We start from the raw sequence: 15,918 nt of genomic DNA on the forward strand, positions 1-15,918 counted from the left end.
ATCGAAATAAATGCATTTCACAATCTTTAGACTTTACATTTTTCATATTAATGGTGATGAGAGGACTAATTCTTGCAAGTTGCAAAGAGGACTGATGCAAAGACGAATTTAAGATTTGAAGTTTATGAATTTTAATATCAATCTCATATTAATATACGATAATAACTGGGTTCACAATAAAATATTCATACAAATTTAAATGATTTATTAATACTCCATATAAATAAGGGGGAGCGGCTCACCTCCAGTGCCTCCAGTGCGCTTTTAATTTAGTGACAGTTGCCCATTTTTAGATCTAGTGGTTAATATTTATTTAACTAAAATAACCTTTCTAACAACGGTTAACCCCCATAACTCATTTTATATTTGTTACCATATGGTCTCTCTTTACTAATTATTCATATACCAATATTACCGCAAAACCACCAAAAAGGAAAGAAAAAGAAAGAGGAACAAAAGAAGAAAGAAAATTAGTTACCTTAATTTATTTTGTGTGTACATGCAGCACACTTGAGATAAAGCTCCACATTTCTCATGGTTGAAAGTTAAATTGCTTCAAATATTATTTGATCTTCTGTAATCAAGAAGACTCTTATTTTTCTCTTACCGACATTTAACCTTTCAAATAGAAGAAAGACAATCGCATGAGCCGCTTCAAAAAATTATTTGGTCGTGTCTTCTATAATCAAGAAAGTATTTGTCTCCATTTGACAATCATTTAACCTTTCAAATAGAAGAAAGGTAGTCTCATGAGCTGTTTCAAAAAATTATTTGAAATATATTACATGTTCAAGTACTTTTTTTTTTCCATTAACTCTTTTATAGTTCAGGTAGGAAATATATTACGTGTTGATAATTCATATGGCAGCTGATAGTGGGAGGTAAAACTCGTGAAGAAGTGTTAGTTCAAACTGTTTTTTTTTTTTTTTTACAATTATATATATATATATATATATATATTTCAATAACATAAGTGTCACTTGGAGAAAAGCTTACTGTAGAAATTTAAAGTTGTCTCGTGTGATAACCTGGACAAACAGCTATACCTTTGTGTACCTGGATGCTCTTTTAAATTCCAGGTATGAAATTTCTTCACATTTGTCTGTGTAATTTCATTCCAAAGTCTGAAATTGTGATTTTTATATGTGGATTGAATCTGTGTAAGCGATCAGGAAAAATGGTTGCCCGTAAGGTGTTTGTTAAAGTGTCTGAAAGAATTCTTTAGCCTTGGGAAGGAAATTTCACTGTCATCTTGAAATGGTAGCTCGTAAGGTGTTTGTTTTAAGTGTCTGAATGAAATTCTTTAGCTTCGTGAAGGGTGTTTCACTGCATGTTAATTCATAATGGATGCCCATAAGGTGTTTGTTACAGTGTCTGAATGAATTGTTTAGCTTTATGAAGGATATTTCACTGTGACTATAGCATTGCACTTTCTTTGGACTGTATTTGAGTTTTTCATTTTCCAATTGAGAATGTCTATCATTGAGATGTTTCTGGTTAACTGAAACTTCAAGTATAATACAGGTGGTGGTGATCACCGCGGGGTATTCGTTAGTACAGATATTTAATACAGTATTTTGGAGTTGGTTGGAGGGCATATCATTTCGAACTATAAAAGAGCAGCCCGGTGCATGAAGCATCCTGCGTTCACCCCGGGAAAGAGCCTCACCCTAAGGGCACATAATTAACTCACGAAAGAAAATAGTTTTCTTTTTCTGACTTCATATCAATTTGTAGTGAATCAGAAATCAGTTACACCTCAGTTTCAAACTAGCTGCGGTCGGATATAGGAACCCTATATATCCTTTCGGTGTATAACTTATCATAGTTAGACTACATTAACGCTAAATGTTAGCTGAATTGAAACTGGTTATCCTCTTCGTATAGGCAGAGTTATAATGGCAAAAGATACAACAACATACCCAGTGTAGTCCCACAAGTGGGATCCGGGGAGGGTAGAGTGTACGTAGACCTTAGCCCTACCTTGGTCGGTAGAGATTCTGTTTCCGATAGACCCCACACTCGGAGAAAGCATATCAAAGTAGTTCGGAAAGCATGGAAAATAAAAAGAAAAGCATTGTGGCAGTAATAACAGCAAAAGAATACAATAACCGTAGTACAAGAATCACCGATAGTAAGAGAAATTGAAGAACATGAGAATAGTACTACTATTATTGGTACTGATAACTAAGCGGACAATAAACTCAGAGACAACGTTCAACTGCCTTCTACCCTAATCCGTGTCCTCTATAACCTCCTATCTAAGGTCATGTCCTTGGTAAGTTGAAGAAGCGCCATGTCTAGTCTGATCACCTCTACCAAATACTTCTTCGGCCTACCTCTATCTCTCCCGAAAGTATCCATAGCCAACCTCTCACACCTCTGAGGCATCTGTGCACCTCCTTTTCTTATGCCCGAATCATCTCAGCCTCGCTTTCCGCATCTTGCCCTCCACCGAGGCCACTCCCACCTTGTCCCAGATATCTTCATTTTTAATCTTTTCTCTCCTTGTATGCCTACACATCCATCTTAGCATCCTTATTTCCGCAACTTTCATCATCTGGACGTGAGAGTTCTTGACTGCCAACACTCCACTTTATACAACAGAGTCGGTCTAACCACTACTCTGTAGAAATTATCTTTAAGTTTTGGAGGCACATTCTTATCACACAAGACTCCTGATGCGAGCCTCCATTTCATCCACCCTGCACCAATGCGATGTGTGACATCATCACCAATCTCCCATCTGCTTGGGTATCAAGCCTCACTTCCATACCAGTGCGTTCCGTCACTGAACTTGCACTCCAAGTATTCAGTTTTGGTCCTGCTCAACCTGAACCCTTTTGACTCCAGGGTTTATCTCCAGACGTCCAGCTTAGCGTTAAGTCCTCCACGAGCTCGTCAATCAAAATGTCATCGTCAAATAGCGTACGCATGGCACCTCACCTTGGATATGCCACGTTAATTCATCCATCACCAATGCAAAAAGAAACGGGCTAAGGTAAAAATATAATAAACCAAAAAAATCATATTAACAAATTATGTGGGGCCATAGATATAACTTGAAATAAAAAGAAAATATGTTGTCTACACTTTAATTAAACTCAATAGAAAATCTATCCGATACCTTGAAATCATACCATCTGAACGTATCACTTGGATAAGGAATAACATGAATTTCATTTGACTCATAAATTAGTTTTCTGCACAATTTTTCAATCGCTAATTCTGAGTCCTTTCATGGTACTTTGTTTTGATCATTACTCTGGCTCATACAGTCTATTTCAAAAGTTAGATTGGAAGCTTAAACTATAGAGGTGTTCGAGGAAACCCAAAAAGCTAAACATACATTAACTTATGGAAAAGTTTATCCATAACTCTGATAGATTGAATTGAATGAATTGGATTGGTATTTCATTTGCCAAGAAGAAAAAAACCGAACCGAAAAAGGTAGATAGTTGGTTTGGTTTTGGTTTTGATGAAAACTGAAGCAAACCCATGAACAGCCCTGTAATAAAGGATAATAAAAGAAAATCATAACAAAAAGTTTCATCATATTTACAACAACTTAAATATTAATGCAGTCGTGTTAAATCTTCATTAGATTATGGGTCTGTACGTGCAATTACTTAAACGTTACAAGAGATAAAATTTGAAGTTATAAAAGTTACAAAGTTTCCTTTCCGTCATAATGCATCTCATTGTGAGACCCTGAGTTCTGATTATCTTCTTCTATACAATCAGAAGCATTGCTACATGAACTTTCACTTTTTGGAGAAATGTTATCTTGAAAACGCTCAGTATGAGGCATATCTTGCCTCATATTCCCTAGTCGGTCAAGTTCAGCTGCCACCTCCTTCATGGATGGCCTTTTCCTTGCATTAAAATTTAAGCATCTCTTGGCAAGCTTGGCCACAGCAAGAATCACATGTTCATCCTCAACTTCTTTTACAATTTCAGGATCTACAATCTCAATTATACGATTTTGTTTCAATGATAATGTGAAACGTATGGCCAAACCTGGATCTTCTATTTCGCTTGAAGAGACAGCTCTTTGACTTGTTAGAAGCTCAGCAAGAATTACACCGAAGGCATAGACATCACATTTGTCAGTAAGTTGACCTGATCGGAAGTATTCTGGAGCTATGTAACCAAATGTACCCCTTACTAGTGTTGTTAAATGAGTCTTGTCAATAGACAAAAATCTCGAAATTCCAAAATCAGAAACCACTGCTCTAAAATTTTCGTCTAGTAATATGTTGCGTGATTTGATATCTCTGTGAAGAATGGGAGTAGAAGCACAGTGCATGTAAGAAAGTGCCCCTGCTATTTCTGCAACAATTTGCAAGCGATTATCCCACGCTAATATTGTTGCTGGGTGGGAAAGAATCTGAACATCCAATTCGGACTTTGAGACAGTATGGTTAGAACTGTGACTGAGGTTTCTGTGAATCCATTCGAGATGTACTCATAAACTAATAGTGGGACTTGAGTTTCTAAGCAACAACCAAGTACCTGTTGGGAATAGTTAACTTAAATGTTAAAATTGTGACTAAATGCTAAGCATTTGTATTTTGAGTTATCTTTGGTGTGGTGAGTGACTATTGAGTTATCCTAAATTGTTCATTCATCACGGTTGAAGTGAATCGGAGCAAGCGTTGATGTAGTAGCTCTGTGTGCGCATGTGTGTGTAAGTCTAGTGTGTTATTTTGTAAGAGTATTGGAGGTTTTCTAATATTGTTAGTGCGTTTATATTTACCTCCATCTTCCATCCTGTTTAGGCAATATAGATTTTATATCTTTGAATTGTTTTTTTTAATAACAGTGGTGTTGGTACCTCCGGTTTTTTTAAAATTTTTATTTTTAAAGTCTTTGTATTTTAGCCTTGCTGCTAATTTGCATTCTTGCATTACTTGTTGCGTTCTTGTCATAGTAATTACACTTTCATCTAGATTAGTACTTGTGTTTTAGTATTGATTACTGCCTGATCTAGTAGTTTATATTTGCTTTACTGACTTTGGTAGACGATGGTGGACTAGGGTCATGTTCTCGGATAGGGGTGAGGGTTAGAGGGGGTAGGTGGGTTAAGGGAGTCTCTAGTCTACGAGTAGAGTCTTGGAATATTGGGATTCTAACGGGGAAGTCTATCGAACTAGTTAAGATTCTTAAGAAGAGGAGGATCAATATAGCTTATGTCCAGGAGACTAAATGGGTAGGATCCAAGGCTCAAGATGTGGATGAGTATAAGTTATGGTTCTCAGGTAGGTCAAGGGATAGAAATGGGGTAGGCATTTTAGTAGATAATGACTTACGAGAACTGGTGGTAGGGGTTAAGAGAGTCAGCGATAGGTTGATGACGATTAAGCTGGTTGTTGGAGGGTCTATTTTGCACATTATTAGTGCTTACGCGCCGCAAGCGGGCTTGGGCGTGGAGGAGAAAAGACGTTTTTGGGAGGATTTGGACGAGATGATGGGAAGTATACCGTCCACTGAGAAGCTATTCATCGGAGGAGATTTCAATGGGCACATTGGGTCAATTTCAGGGGGATATGACGATGCGCATGGAGGTTGTGGTTTCGGGGACAGGAACGGAGGAGGAGTTGCACTGTTGGATTTTGCAAAAGCCTGATAGTGGCCAATTCGAGTTTCCCGAAGAAGGAGGAGCACTTGATAACCTTTCGTAGTTCGGTGGCTAAGACGCAGATAGACTTTTTACTCCTTAGGAAGGATGATAAAAGTCTTTGTAAAGACTGCAAGGTGATCCCGAGTGAGAATTTAACGACCCAGCATAAGCTCTTGATGATGGATTTGGAAATCAAGATGAAGAAGAGAAAGAGGGTCGTGGATGACAGGCCTAGGATCAAATGGGGGAGTTTGACCATGACGGGTGCACTGGAGATGGGGGAGAAGCTGAGATCTATGGGAGCCTGGGAGAGTAGTGGGGAGGCGACCAATATGTGGGATAGGATGGCCAATTGCATTAGGGAAGTAGCTAGAGAGGTGCTGGGGGTCTCGAAGGGTAGCCGTGGTCGGCACCGAGGGGACTGGTGGTGGAATGGAGGAGTTCAAGAGAAGGTGGAAGCAAAAAAGGTGGCGTATGCGAAGTTGGTAAACAGCAAGGATGATGAAGAGAGGCGAACGAATAGGGAATTGTACAAGATGGCGAGGAGGGAGGCAAAGTTAGCGGTTACGGCGGCAAAGACAGCAGCTTTTGAACGCCTGTATGCAGAACTAGAGGACAAAGGCGGGGATAAGAAGTTGTACAGACTAGCCAAGGCGAGGGAGAGGAAGGCGCGTGACTTGGATCAGGTGAAGTGCATCAAGGACGAGGATGGTAGGGTACTAGTGGAGGACGCTCTCATTAGACGGAGATGGCAGTCATACTTTCACAAACTCTTAAACGATGAAGGGGACAGAGATATTGTGTTGGGAGATTTGGAGTACTCCGAAAGGTGTCGTGATTTTGGATATTGTAGGAATATAAAGGTTGAAGAAGTTAGTGAAGTTAAGGGTGCTGTTCGTAGGATGAGTAGGGGAAGAGCGACCGGGCCCGATGAGATTCCGGGGGAATTTTGGAAGACTGCAGGCAGGGCAGGTTTAGAATGGTTGACTCGACTCTTTAATGTCATCTTTAAGACGACTAAGATGCCCGAAGAGTGGCGATGCAGTACAATGATTCCATTGTACAAGAACAAGGGCGACATTCAAAGTTGCAACAACTACAGAGGGATCAAGCTGCTAAGCCACACTATGAAAGTGTGGGAAAGGGTGGTAGAGATGAGGGTGAGGAGAGGCGTGTCTATCTCAGAGAACCAGTTTGGATTCATGTCGGGGCGCTCAACTACAAAAGCTATTCATCTTGTACGGAGACTGATGGAACAATATAGAGAGAGGAAGAGGGACTTGCACATGGTATTCATCGACCTAGAAAAGGCATACGACAAAGTGCCGAGAGAGGTGCTATGGAGATGCTTGGAGGCTAAAGGTGTACCTGTGGCGTACAGTAGGGCGATTAAGGACATGTATGATGGGGCCAAAAACAGGGTAAGGACTTTGGGAGGAGACTCAGAGTACTTCCCAGTGATGATGGGGCTGCATCAGGGATCAGCTCTTAGCCCATTTTTATTCTTCTTGGTAATCGATGGATTGACGCGGCAGATTCAAGGTGAGGTGCCATGGTGTATGTTATTTGCGGATGACATAGTCCTGATTGACGAGTCTCGCAGTGGAGTTAACGCTAAGTTAGAGGTTTGCAGACAAACTCTGGAGTCCAAAGGGTTCAAGTTGAGTAGGACCAAGACAGAGTACTTGGAGTGCAAGTTCAGTGATATAGTACATGAGGCTGCCGTGGAAGTGAAGCTTGGCACCCAGGTCATACAGAAGAAAGATAGTTTCAAGTATCTTGGGTCTATTATACAAGGAAGTGGGGAGATTGATGATGAAGTCACACATCGTATTGGTGCGGGATGGATGAAATGGAGGCTTGCCTCCGGAATGTTGTGTGACAAGAAGGTGCCACCGAAACTTAAAGGAAAGTTCTACAAAGTGGTGGTTAGACCAGCTATGTTGTATGGGGCGGAGTGTTGGCCAGTCAAGAAATCGCATGTTCAGAAGATGAAAGTGGCGGAAATGAGAATGCTGCGGTGGATGTGTGGGCACACTAGGAGTGATAGGATTAGGAATGAAGTCATCCGAGACAAGGTTGGAATAGTCTCAGTGGAAGACAAGATGCGGGAAGCGAGGCTGAGATGGTTTGTGCATGTGATGCGGAGAGATGAAAATGCCCCAGTGCGGAGGTGCGAGAGGTTGGCCAGCGACGGTTTCAGAAGAGGTAGAGGTAGGCCGAAGAAGTATTGGGGGGAAGTGATTAGACAGGACATGGCGCATTCCCTGCTTACGGAGGACATGACCTTAGATAGGAGGGTATGGAGGACTCATATTAGGGTAGAAGGATAGTAGGTAGTCGCGTTTATCCTCCCTTAAGAGTAATTATGTTGTTCTATAGTTTCTTGTATCTTGATTTCTGCGAGTATCTGTTGGTTTCGAATGACTTATTTACTTTCATTGTTTCATTTTCATAGTTATCTATAGCAGTTGATACTCCTTTTACCATGACGTTCTTGTTTTGTTATTTCTTGCTTTCATATTGTTTTCGATACGTTTGACCATATCTAACCTTTTGTCTTTTCCTCTCTTTTTCTCCTCTCTTGAGCCGAGGGTCTTTCGGAAACAGCCGCCCTACCTTTCAAGGTGGGGGTTAGGTCTGCGTACACTTTACCCTCCCCAGACCCCACACAGTGGGATTATACTGGGCTTGTTGTTGTTGTTGTTGTTGGTGTTGGGGCCAGCTTGTGCACACCTCGACTAATTCCACAGGATACGTATCACCCTCCACCAGCAATAGCAATAGATACCAGATAACGCTGTCCACCAAGGCTAAGACATATGGGAAGAAATCACTTAGTATTTTTGTCTCTGTTGAGATTTGAACCTGAGACCTCATGGTTCTCAAGCCACTTCATCGATTACTAGGTCACACCCTTTGGTGCTTTTATCATTGAATTGTGTTGTTCTCTTCTTCCATTTATAAATAAAATGGTAGCAAGAGCCTAGTTCAGTGAACAGTACCTTGACAATGTGTCTGTGATTTATTTGGGAGAGAATGAGTATCTCATTATAAACTGGTCAATTTGATCTTCATCCACTGCATTGGACCTCTTCACAGCTACAATGCTTCCATCTGATAACATTCCTTTGTAGACAGTCCCAAGCCCTCCTTTACCAAGAATTTGAATTTCATTGAAATTGTCTGTTGCTTTCTCCAACTCCTCCTTCAAAAAGAGATTTGACAAAGAGCCACCAATACTTTCTCCATTTAAGGAAAGACGCTGTTGCAAAAGCAATCCACCATTCCTCTTGAAAAACTTTTGTTTAGCTTTCTTTTCTTTCCTTTTCCGGAGCCATTTGCGTAGCCAAAGACAAAGTGCTACTAGGATTACGAAAGTAATTGCTGCTACAATACCTGCTTGTGAGCAAACTAATTTCATATAAAACAAACATAAATCCATCTTTAGAATATAAGAGGACGTGCTGTAGATGCAAATAACACCCTGAACTGGTGCTCCTCCTATTTTCCCTGCCTTTCCAGGCCCCTTTGTGATTTTAAATCTTATATTAATTTGAGCTTCTAATTTTGAGCAGTTAACTAGAATAAATATTATAGCGTTTTTAGTTAGATCATGACATGAAAAGGATCATGAATCTATTTGACAGTTCAAAGGAGTAATTTGTCTCAAATAAAAAGTTATAGAGAGCAGAATTTACTTAACAAAGGAAAAAGAGGGGGAGAAAAAGACAAAGAAGAGAGTTATACGATACCCAAGGAGATTTGTATAGGTAGCATGTGTTTCACATTATTTGGCTCACAAAGGAAACTGCCTGGAGTGTTAACTCACCGAGTATTGTTGGGACAATGCTTCCCTTTTGGACTTGCACACTCGTTAATGTCTGTGGAAATTAAAAAAGTAATCATCCATAAAAACAGGGATAAATAACCTAAAAATAAGACATATTACATGCTAAAACAAGTTAAAATACATTGGTTATGTAAGATATTGTTATATTGTTACTCTCTCTGTTTTATTTTGTGTGCCTTAGTTTGACTTTGCACGAATTTAAAAAATATAAAGAATACTTTTGGATCTCGTACATCTTACCCTTCTTAGGCCCCACTTGTGGGATTACACTGGGTATGTTGTCTCTCACTTTTGGATCTCATGGTATTAGACAAAAGGTGCCTATAGCATACCAACAGTACCCTTTGAATCTTGTGGTCTTAAACATTCCATGTCATTCCTTAAAGGGGGTATTTTTAAGCATAAAATATGATAATAACGGTAGTTAAAACCTACTAAGTATCGAAACATGACGTTCTTTTTTAAATAGACTGACAATGAAAGTAAGATACATATGTTGAGATGGAGATAGTAATATACATAAGTTAAATCCTAGAAACAAAAAATAAAAAAAAGAAATGGTCAGGGGAATTAGTACCCTGGCATCCACGAGGGAGGTAAGGGTTGCCTTGGTAACCAGGAAAGCAATTGCATCGGTATCCCCCAGCAGGTCTTGTAGTGTCATTGATACACTTATTGTTCTTTCTACACGCATAATATTTTGGCCTTCTCATGGCTTTGTTGCAACTAACATTGCCAATTACCCAGTCAAACGCCATCCATCCTGCATAATAATCATCTTCTTTGCACTTACCAAGTAACTGAGTGAAGCCAGACTCAGAAATGCCCTCTTCCACAATTAAGAAATAGGTGCAATTGCTAGATGCCCACGATGTTTTTTCCGTGTTCATTGTTTGTATGGCGACAGTGAAAGTTCTTGGTATTTTCGAAAATGCAGACTGACAACAACCGTTATTCCCAAAGAAGCACATCCATTGATGATATTATCTCCACTACTAATGTCTAAATCTTTGACATAAGCATAAATATCACATCCAATGGCTACTATAGTATTCTTGTTGGAAATACTGAAATAGTCGCTGCTGGACATCTGATTAGTTTCATCACCGTAGATGTTCTTTCTGGATGATTTGTTATAGGGGTCAGGATTTGTAGCAACAGCAACCGTGATGGAGGCCATTGATATGCTTTGCACAGAAGAAGAACCTACAAAAACAGTGTTGTTAATGCAGCTCACTTCGAATTCTTCATTGAAGTAACACCCTTTTCCTATTCCAAATGGATAAGGAATGGTTAAGTTGCCGCATCTTTCTGGGCAGCCAGGCTTTGATGAAGATAATATTGCTGATGATGACCATATTCTTGTAGCTGAAACTTGTGTTGTTTCTTTAAAAAGCAGCCCAATAAGAACAAAAAATGACCAGATGGTATACTGGTATGTATTACTGCCTCTTTCTCTGGCCGAATCATATTTTATAATGGCACAATTTCTGCAAGTATTTTACTTTTAAAATAGAAGCTCCTAAGGCTTCCCCACTAACAAAAAAGTAATAACTTTACAAGTGGAATCCATAAACTAAAACTTACATTGTAAATTGAATATCTTGGTCCAGCATCTCTTTGATTGGATTTGGTAGATACCTTCACTATCTAGAGGATGAATGTGGAATTTTTTAATTCACTGTTCTTTTTCTATGTTTTTCGTGTTTTGTTTGCGTTTGGTTCTTAACAGTAGGCTGAGGCAGAGGGGTGCAAATTGATAACACCCCCCCCCCCCGGGTTGAAAAACTATAGCAAAAATGAATTCTTTCGAATATATATAAGTTGTTGGATGCCCTTGGCATAATTTTTTTCTTTAGAATCTCCTTGAATTCCTGGCTCAGCCACTGGTTCGTGGTATAATGGGATGGCTGTTTCTGTTGTTTGGAATTTCTCTAACAGAAAGTGAAATTCTTGTATTGTCTTCTATTTTTCTCTTCCCATGTGAATGAACGTTCTTCGGAATCTTCTTATGCTCGCTCATGTTTTAATCATTTTAAAGACCTAATTTAGGTTGGGTATGTTTGTGATACAAGAAGAGAGAGGGGGGCAGCCAGTGTTGACCAGAGAAAGAATATCATCTGAGAAAAATTTCCTTTTTGCTGCAGAATTTTTGTGCAATCAGTTAGCTTGGTTTGCATTTTCGATTCATCATTGTTGGATCGAACTGAATTTTTTACGGGAAGTTTTTAACATCCTATTCTTAATTTGAACAGTGGAGGTCGTGTATAGCAGGAAATTTTGAATCATGAACAATAGCCAGTTTTAGCGGTATTCTTTCTTACTCTTCACTTGTTTTATTGTTTTCTTATTATGGTCCATTCCATAAAAATCAGAATAGACCAAAAGTTAACAACAACGAGGTTCTTTATTAAAGGTTTTTAGTGGACAGTAGTGCTATAATCCCTAAAACACGTGTAGGGACCATTTTTTCAATCCCTAGCTCTATTTTCTATTTGGTCACTATTTTTCTGTGCTTACAGAATTTAGAGGTGAGTTTGCTATGAAAGAAAGTGTTTTCCTAGAAAATGTTTTCTGTAAAAATAAGTGGCTTTCTTTTTAATTTTCTGGTGTTTGATATGTTAGTAGAAAAATTGTCTCAAAGGCATTAATATAAATTCTAGGCAAACACTATGGAGGTGGGGTAGGGGGTAGGAATGTGGGGGTAGTGGAGGTGGGGGGTATGAGAGGGTTGGGGTGGGATTGGGTGTGTTGAAGGACGGGAATGAATGAAATGCCACTTATGGTACTTATTTTCCTTACTTCCACTAGGGAAGTTCATTTTTCTCATTTTTAAGGAATTTTTTTTCTTAGAGAAAAGAATTTTCAAAAATTTCGACTAACCAAACATAGGAAAATTGAAAACCAAGCACACCCTTGTCAATGTTTTCTGGTCCTAAAACGGAGAAAAAATCTGGTGTCTATATAGACATACAAAAAATGGATTTTTAGCTAGCAACATTTTGGTCAATGAAGATTTATATAGATGACTTAACTTATTTGGGATTGAGGTTCAACTGTTTTTTATTTTTGGCGGGCATTGTCCTGCTTATTTTGGAGTATACGGGACCAAATGTTCATCATTTTTAGGGACCAGTTTTTCATTTCTTCATTCAAAAGTTTAAGAGATAAATAAATAAAAACACTTCAGAGGTTAAAAAATAGAAAGCAATTTCTATTTGGCTTTTTGTGTTTGTGCATTTTCTTTGAGAAAGTCACTCAATCTGCAATTACAAGTTTTATTATTTGTCAAATGGTATGTTCATACCATAGTAGTTTTTTTTTTTTTTAATTGTGATGGATATCTTAGTCGGAATGGCACTTTAATCTTTTTTTTTTTTTAATTATTTGGTGTCCGGCGTATCTTGATTGAATGTGAAACTCACGTATTGTCTTTTTTTTTTCTTCCCATGTGAATGAAAAAAGTTCTTTGGATTAAACCTATCTTTTTATGGCTCATTACTCATGTTCTAAATCATTTTAAACATCTAATTCTAGGTTTGGTATGTTTGTGATACAAGAAGAGAGAAGGGGCAGCCAGTTTTTACCAGAGATAGAATATCATATGAGAAAATTTCCTTTTTGCTGCGAATTTTTTGGGCAATCAGTTAGCTTTGATTTGCATTTTTGATACATCATTGTTGGATCGAGCTGTTTTTTTTTTTACGGGGAGTTTCTAACATCGTGATCTTAATTGAACAATGGAGGTCGTGATTTTAGCTATAAATTTTGAGTCACGAACTATAGCTAGTTTTCAGTGTGTTATTTTTTCTTACTCTTCACTTGTTCTATCGTTTCTCCTTGTTATGACCATTGTAGAGAACTTCTTTGATTCTACTTTTATATAGTGGAGCTTTTCATGGACTGGAAATTCCGTGATATTTACTCTTCGTGTTGAAAAGGTTGTTCAATTGCCTTTTGTTCAAGTGATCAACAAAATGGAGCTAATATGTAATTATGAAAGTACATTGATGCCTAACTCTTTCTTACTTTACTCCCTTTTGATTATGATGTGGCTGGAAATTAGTCCCTGAAAATTTTATTATGGTCCAAAAATAAGGGCAGCTCGGTGCACAAAGCATCATGCATTAGCAGTGTCTTGAAAGGGCCGCACTCAAAGGGTGTAATGTAGACAGTCTGTCCTAATGTAAGCATTAGTGACTACTTTCACGGCTCAAACTCATGACGTACAGGTCACAGGGGACATAATCTTATTGTGGTCCATTCCATAAAATCAGAATACTAAAAGTTAATAATAACAATGAGGTTCAATAATTGGTGTTATAAGGTTTTTAGCACACAGTAGTACTATAGTCCCTAAAACAATTGTAGGGAAAAGTTAATAATAACAATGAGGTTTAATAATTTGGTGTTATAAGGTTTTTAGCACAGAGTAGTACTATAGTCCCTAAAACACTTGTAGGGACCACATTTTTAGATCCCTCTATAGCCCATTGGGTCTCTATATTTGGTGCTATATATAGACATACAAGAAAAAGGATTTTTAGTTACCAACATTTAGTGATGGGTTAAACATTTTTGTGACAGAATTTAAATGGAGAAATGTGGATGATAAAAATTTATATAGTCGACTCAACTTATTTGGAATTGAGGTGTAATTATTATTTACTTTTTAGGAAGACAATGTTGGCGGGGCATTGTCCTACTTATTTTGGAGTATACAGGGGCCAAATGTTCATCATTTTACGGAACAAATGTTTGTTGCTCCATAAAAAAAGGGAAAAGGGTAAAAAATACCCCTGTACTTTGAAAAAAGGGTTAAAAATATCCTTGAAACTTATTTTGGGTAAAAAAATCCCCTCTCATCCTTAAAGTTTTCAAACATACCCTTGTCTTGATAGAAATTATCCCCAAAATAACCCGAATTCATTTTTTAAACCCGCTCGATCATTTAAACCTGACCCAACTAAACAATAACTCATAAGATCCCCTCATTCTCCCAATACGTAGGTTTGAAGTTTGAGAGAATTGGGAATTGGGGGAATAAGGGGATCTTATGGGTTATTATTTAGCTGGGTCGGGTTTAAAAAATAATTTCGAGTTATTTTGGGGGATAATTTCCATCAAGATAGGGGTATATTTGAAAACTTTAAGGATGAGAGAGGTATTTTTGACCCAAAATAAGTTCGGAGGATAGTTTTAACCCTTTTTCCAAAGTAGAGGGTATTTCTGACCCTTTTCCCTAAAAAAAATGTAAAAGTTAAATAAATTAAAAACAATTCACATGTTTTTTTTTTTTTAAAAAAAAAAAAAAGCAATTTCAATTTGGCCTTTTGTTTTCGTGCATTCTCTTTGATAAGTCACTCAATCTGCATTTACAAGTTTTATTCACTCGTTAATTATTTGTCAAGTGGTAAGAATGCAGTAGATTTTTAATTATGGTGATATCGTAGTGGGAATGATACGGTAAATCTTTTCATTTTGTCTGGTATCCGAATTGAAGCCCAATCAATTCAAATATGTTTCACGTAAGACCTGTTAAAGGGATTTTCATAATTCAAATTCAAAATCTATGATTAAGAATGTAAGATGTTATTCATTTCACTGGAATAGTTTGTTGTGGTAGTTAATTTCTTGGACACAGGATGAGTTGGGTTGGTATCTCTCTATGTTTGAGTAAATTTCTTGTTTAAATATAAGGGAGTTTCTATAAGGTGTATCTACGTTTTTTTTTTAATTTTATTTGGTGAGAATAAGGTGTATCTATGTTCTACTAGACATGAATTGTACTCTGAGGTAGTATTTGTAGGCGTTCAATTATCTATATATATATAAAAGGAGAGGTACAAGCAATGTGGTTAAGCCAAGTGGCAAGCTAATAACAAGCCACTTGGCAATTTTAAGACAAAGTTAATGAGAATTAGGACAAAGTTTTTAAAACTAAAAAATAAATTTTAGTTGAACTTTTGAATTCAAAGTTAGCCTAATTTTCCTAAGATAAGGTGGTTACAACATCTCATCTTTTGCTTATTAATTACTAAATTAATATATTAATTTCTATGAAGACAATTACACATAAATATATAAATATAATAACGTAGAATTTATCACCTATCTTTGAATGAGAAAAGCTACTATATCCCTTATCTTCACTGGGTACATTTCAAAATTGATATATTAATTTTTAAAGTATATTGAAGATAATTACACATACATATATTAAAAAAAATAAACCTTTTGAAATATAAATTAATGGATAAAGCAGAATCCATATGTACATTATATTTGAACGTGATATTTGTCACCAACATTTTTCTAATATTAATTAATTTTACAAGGATATTGAGTTAAAATAATGTAATTTAATCTATGAGTCACCGAACAAGTTTTTTATAAGCACTAAACCGTGTGGTAGTGAATTAAATTGCATATTTCAAGCAAA

General features: G+C 37.5%; 1 pseudogene; it reads right to left on the reverse strand.

Moving 5' to 3' along the window:
• Positions 1 to 3,667: 3,667 nt before the first annotated feature.
• On the reverse strand, positions 3,668 to 11,092 carry LOC132601227 (wall-associated receptor kinase-like 1; annotated as a pseudogene).
• Positions 11,093 to 15,918: the final 4,826 nt, after the last annotated feature.

The sequence above is a fragment of the Lycium barbarum genome, chromosome 7, assembly GCF_019175385.1.
Source record: "Lycium barbarum isolate Lr01 chromosome 7, ASM1917538v2, whole genome shotgun sequence".
Classification (NCBI taxonomy): Eukaryota; Viridiplantae; Streptophyta; class Magnoliopsida; order Solanales; family Solanaceae; genus Lycium; species Lycium barbarum.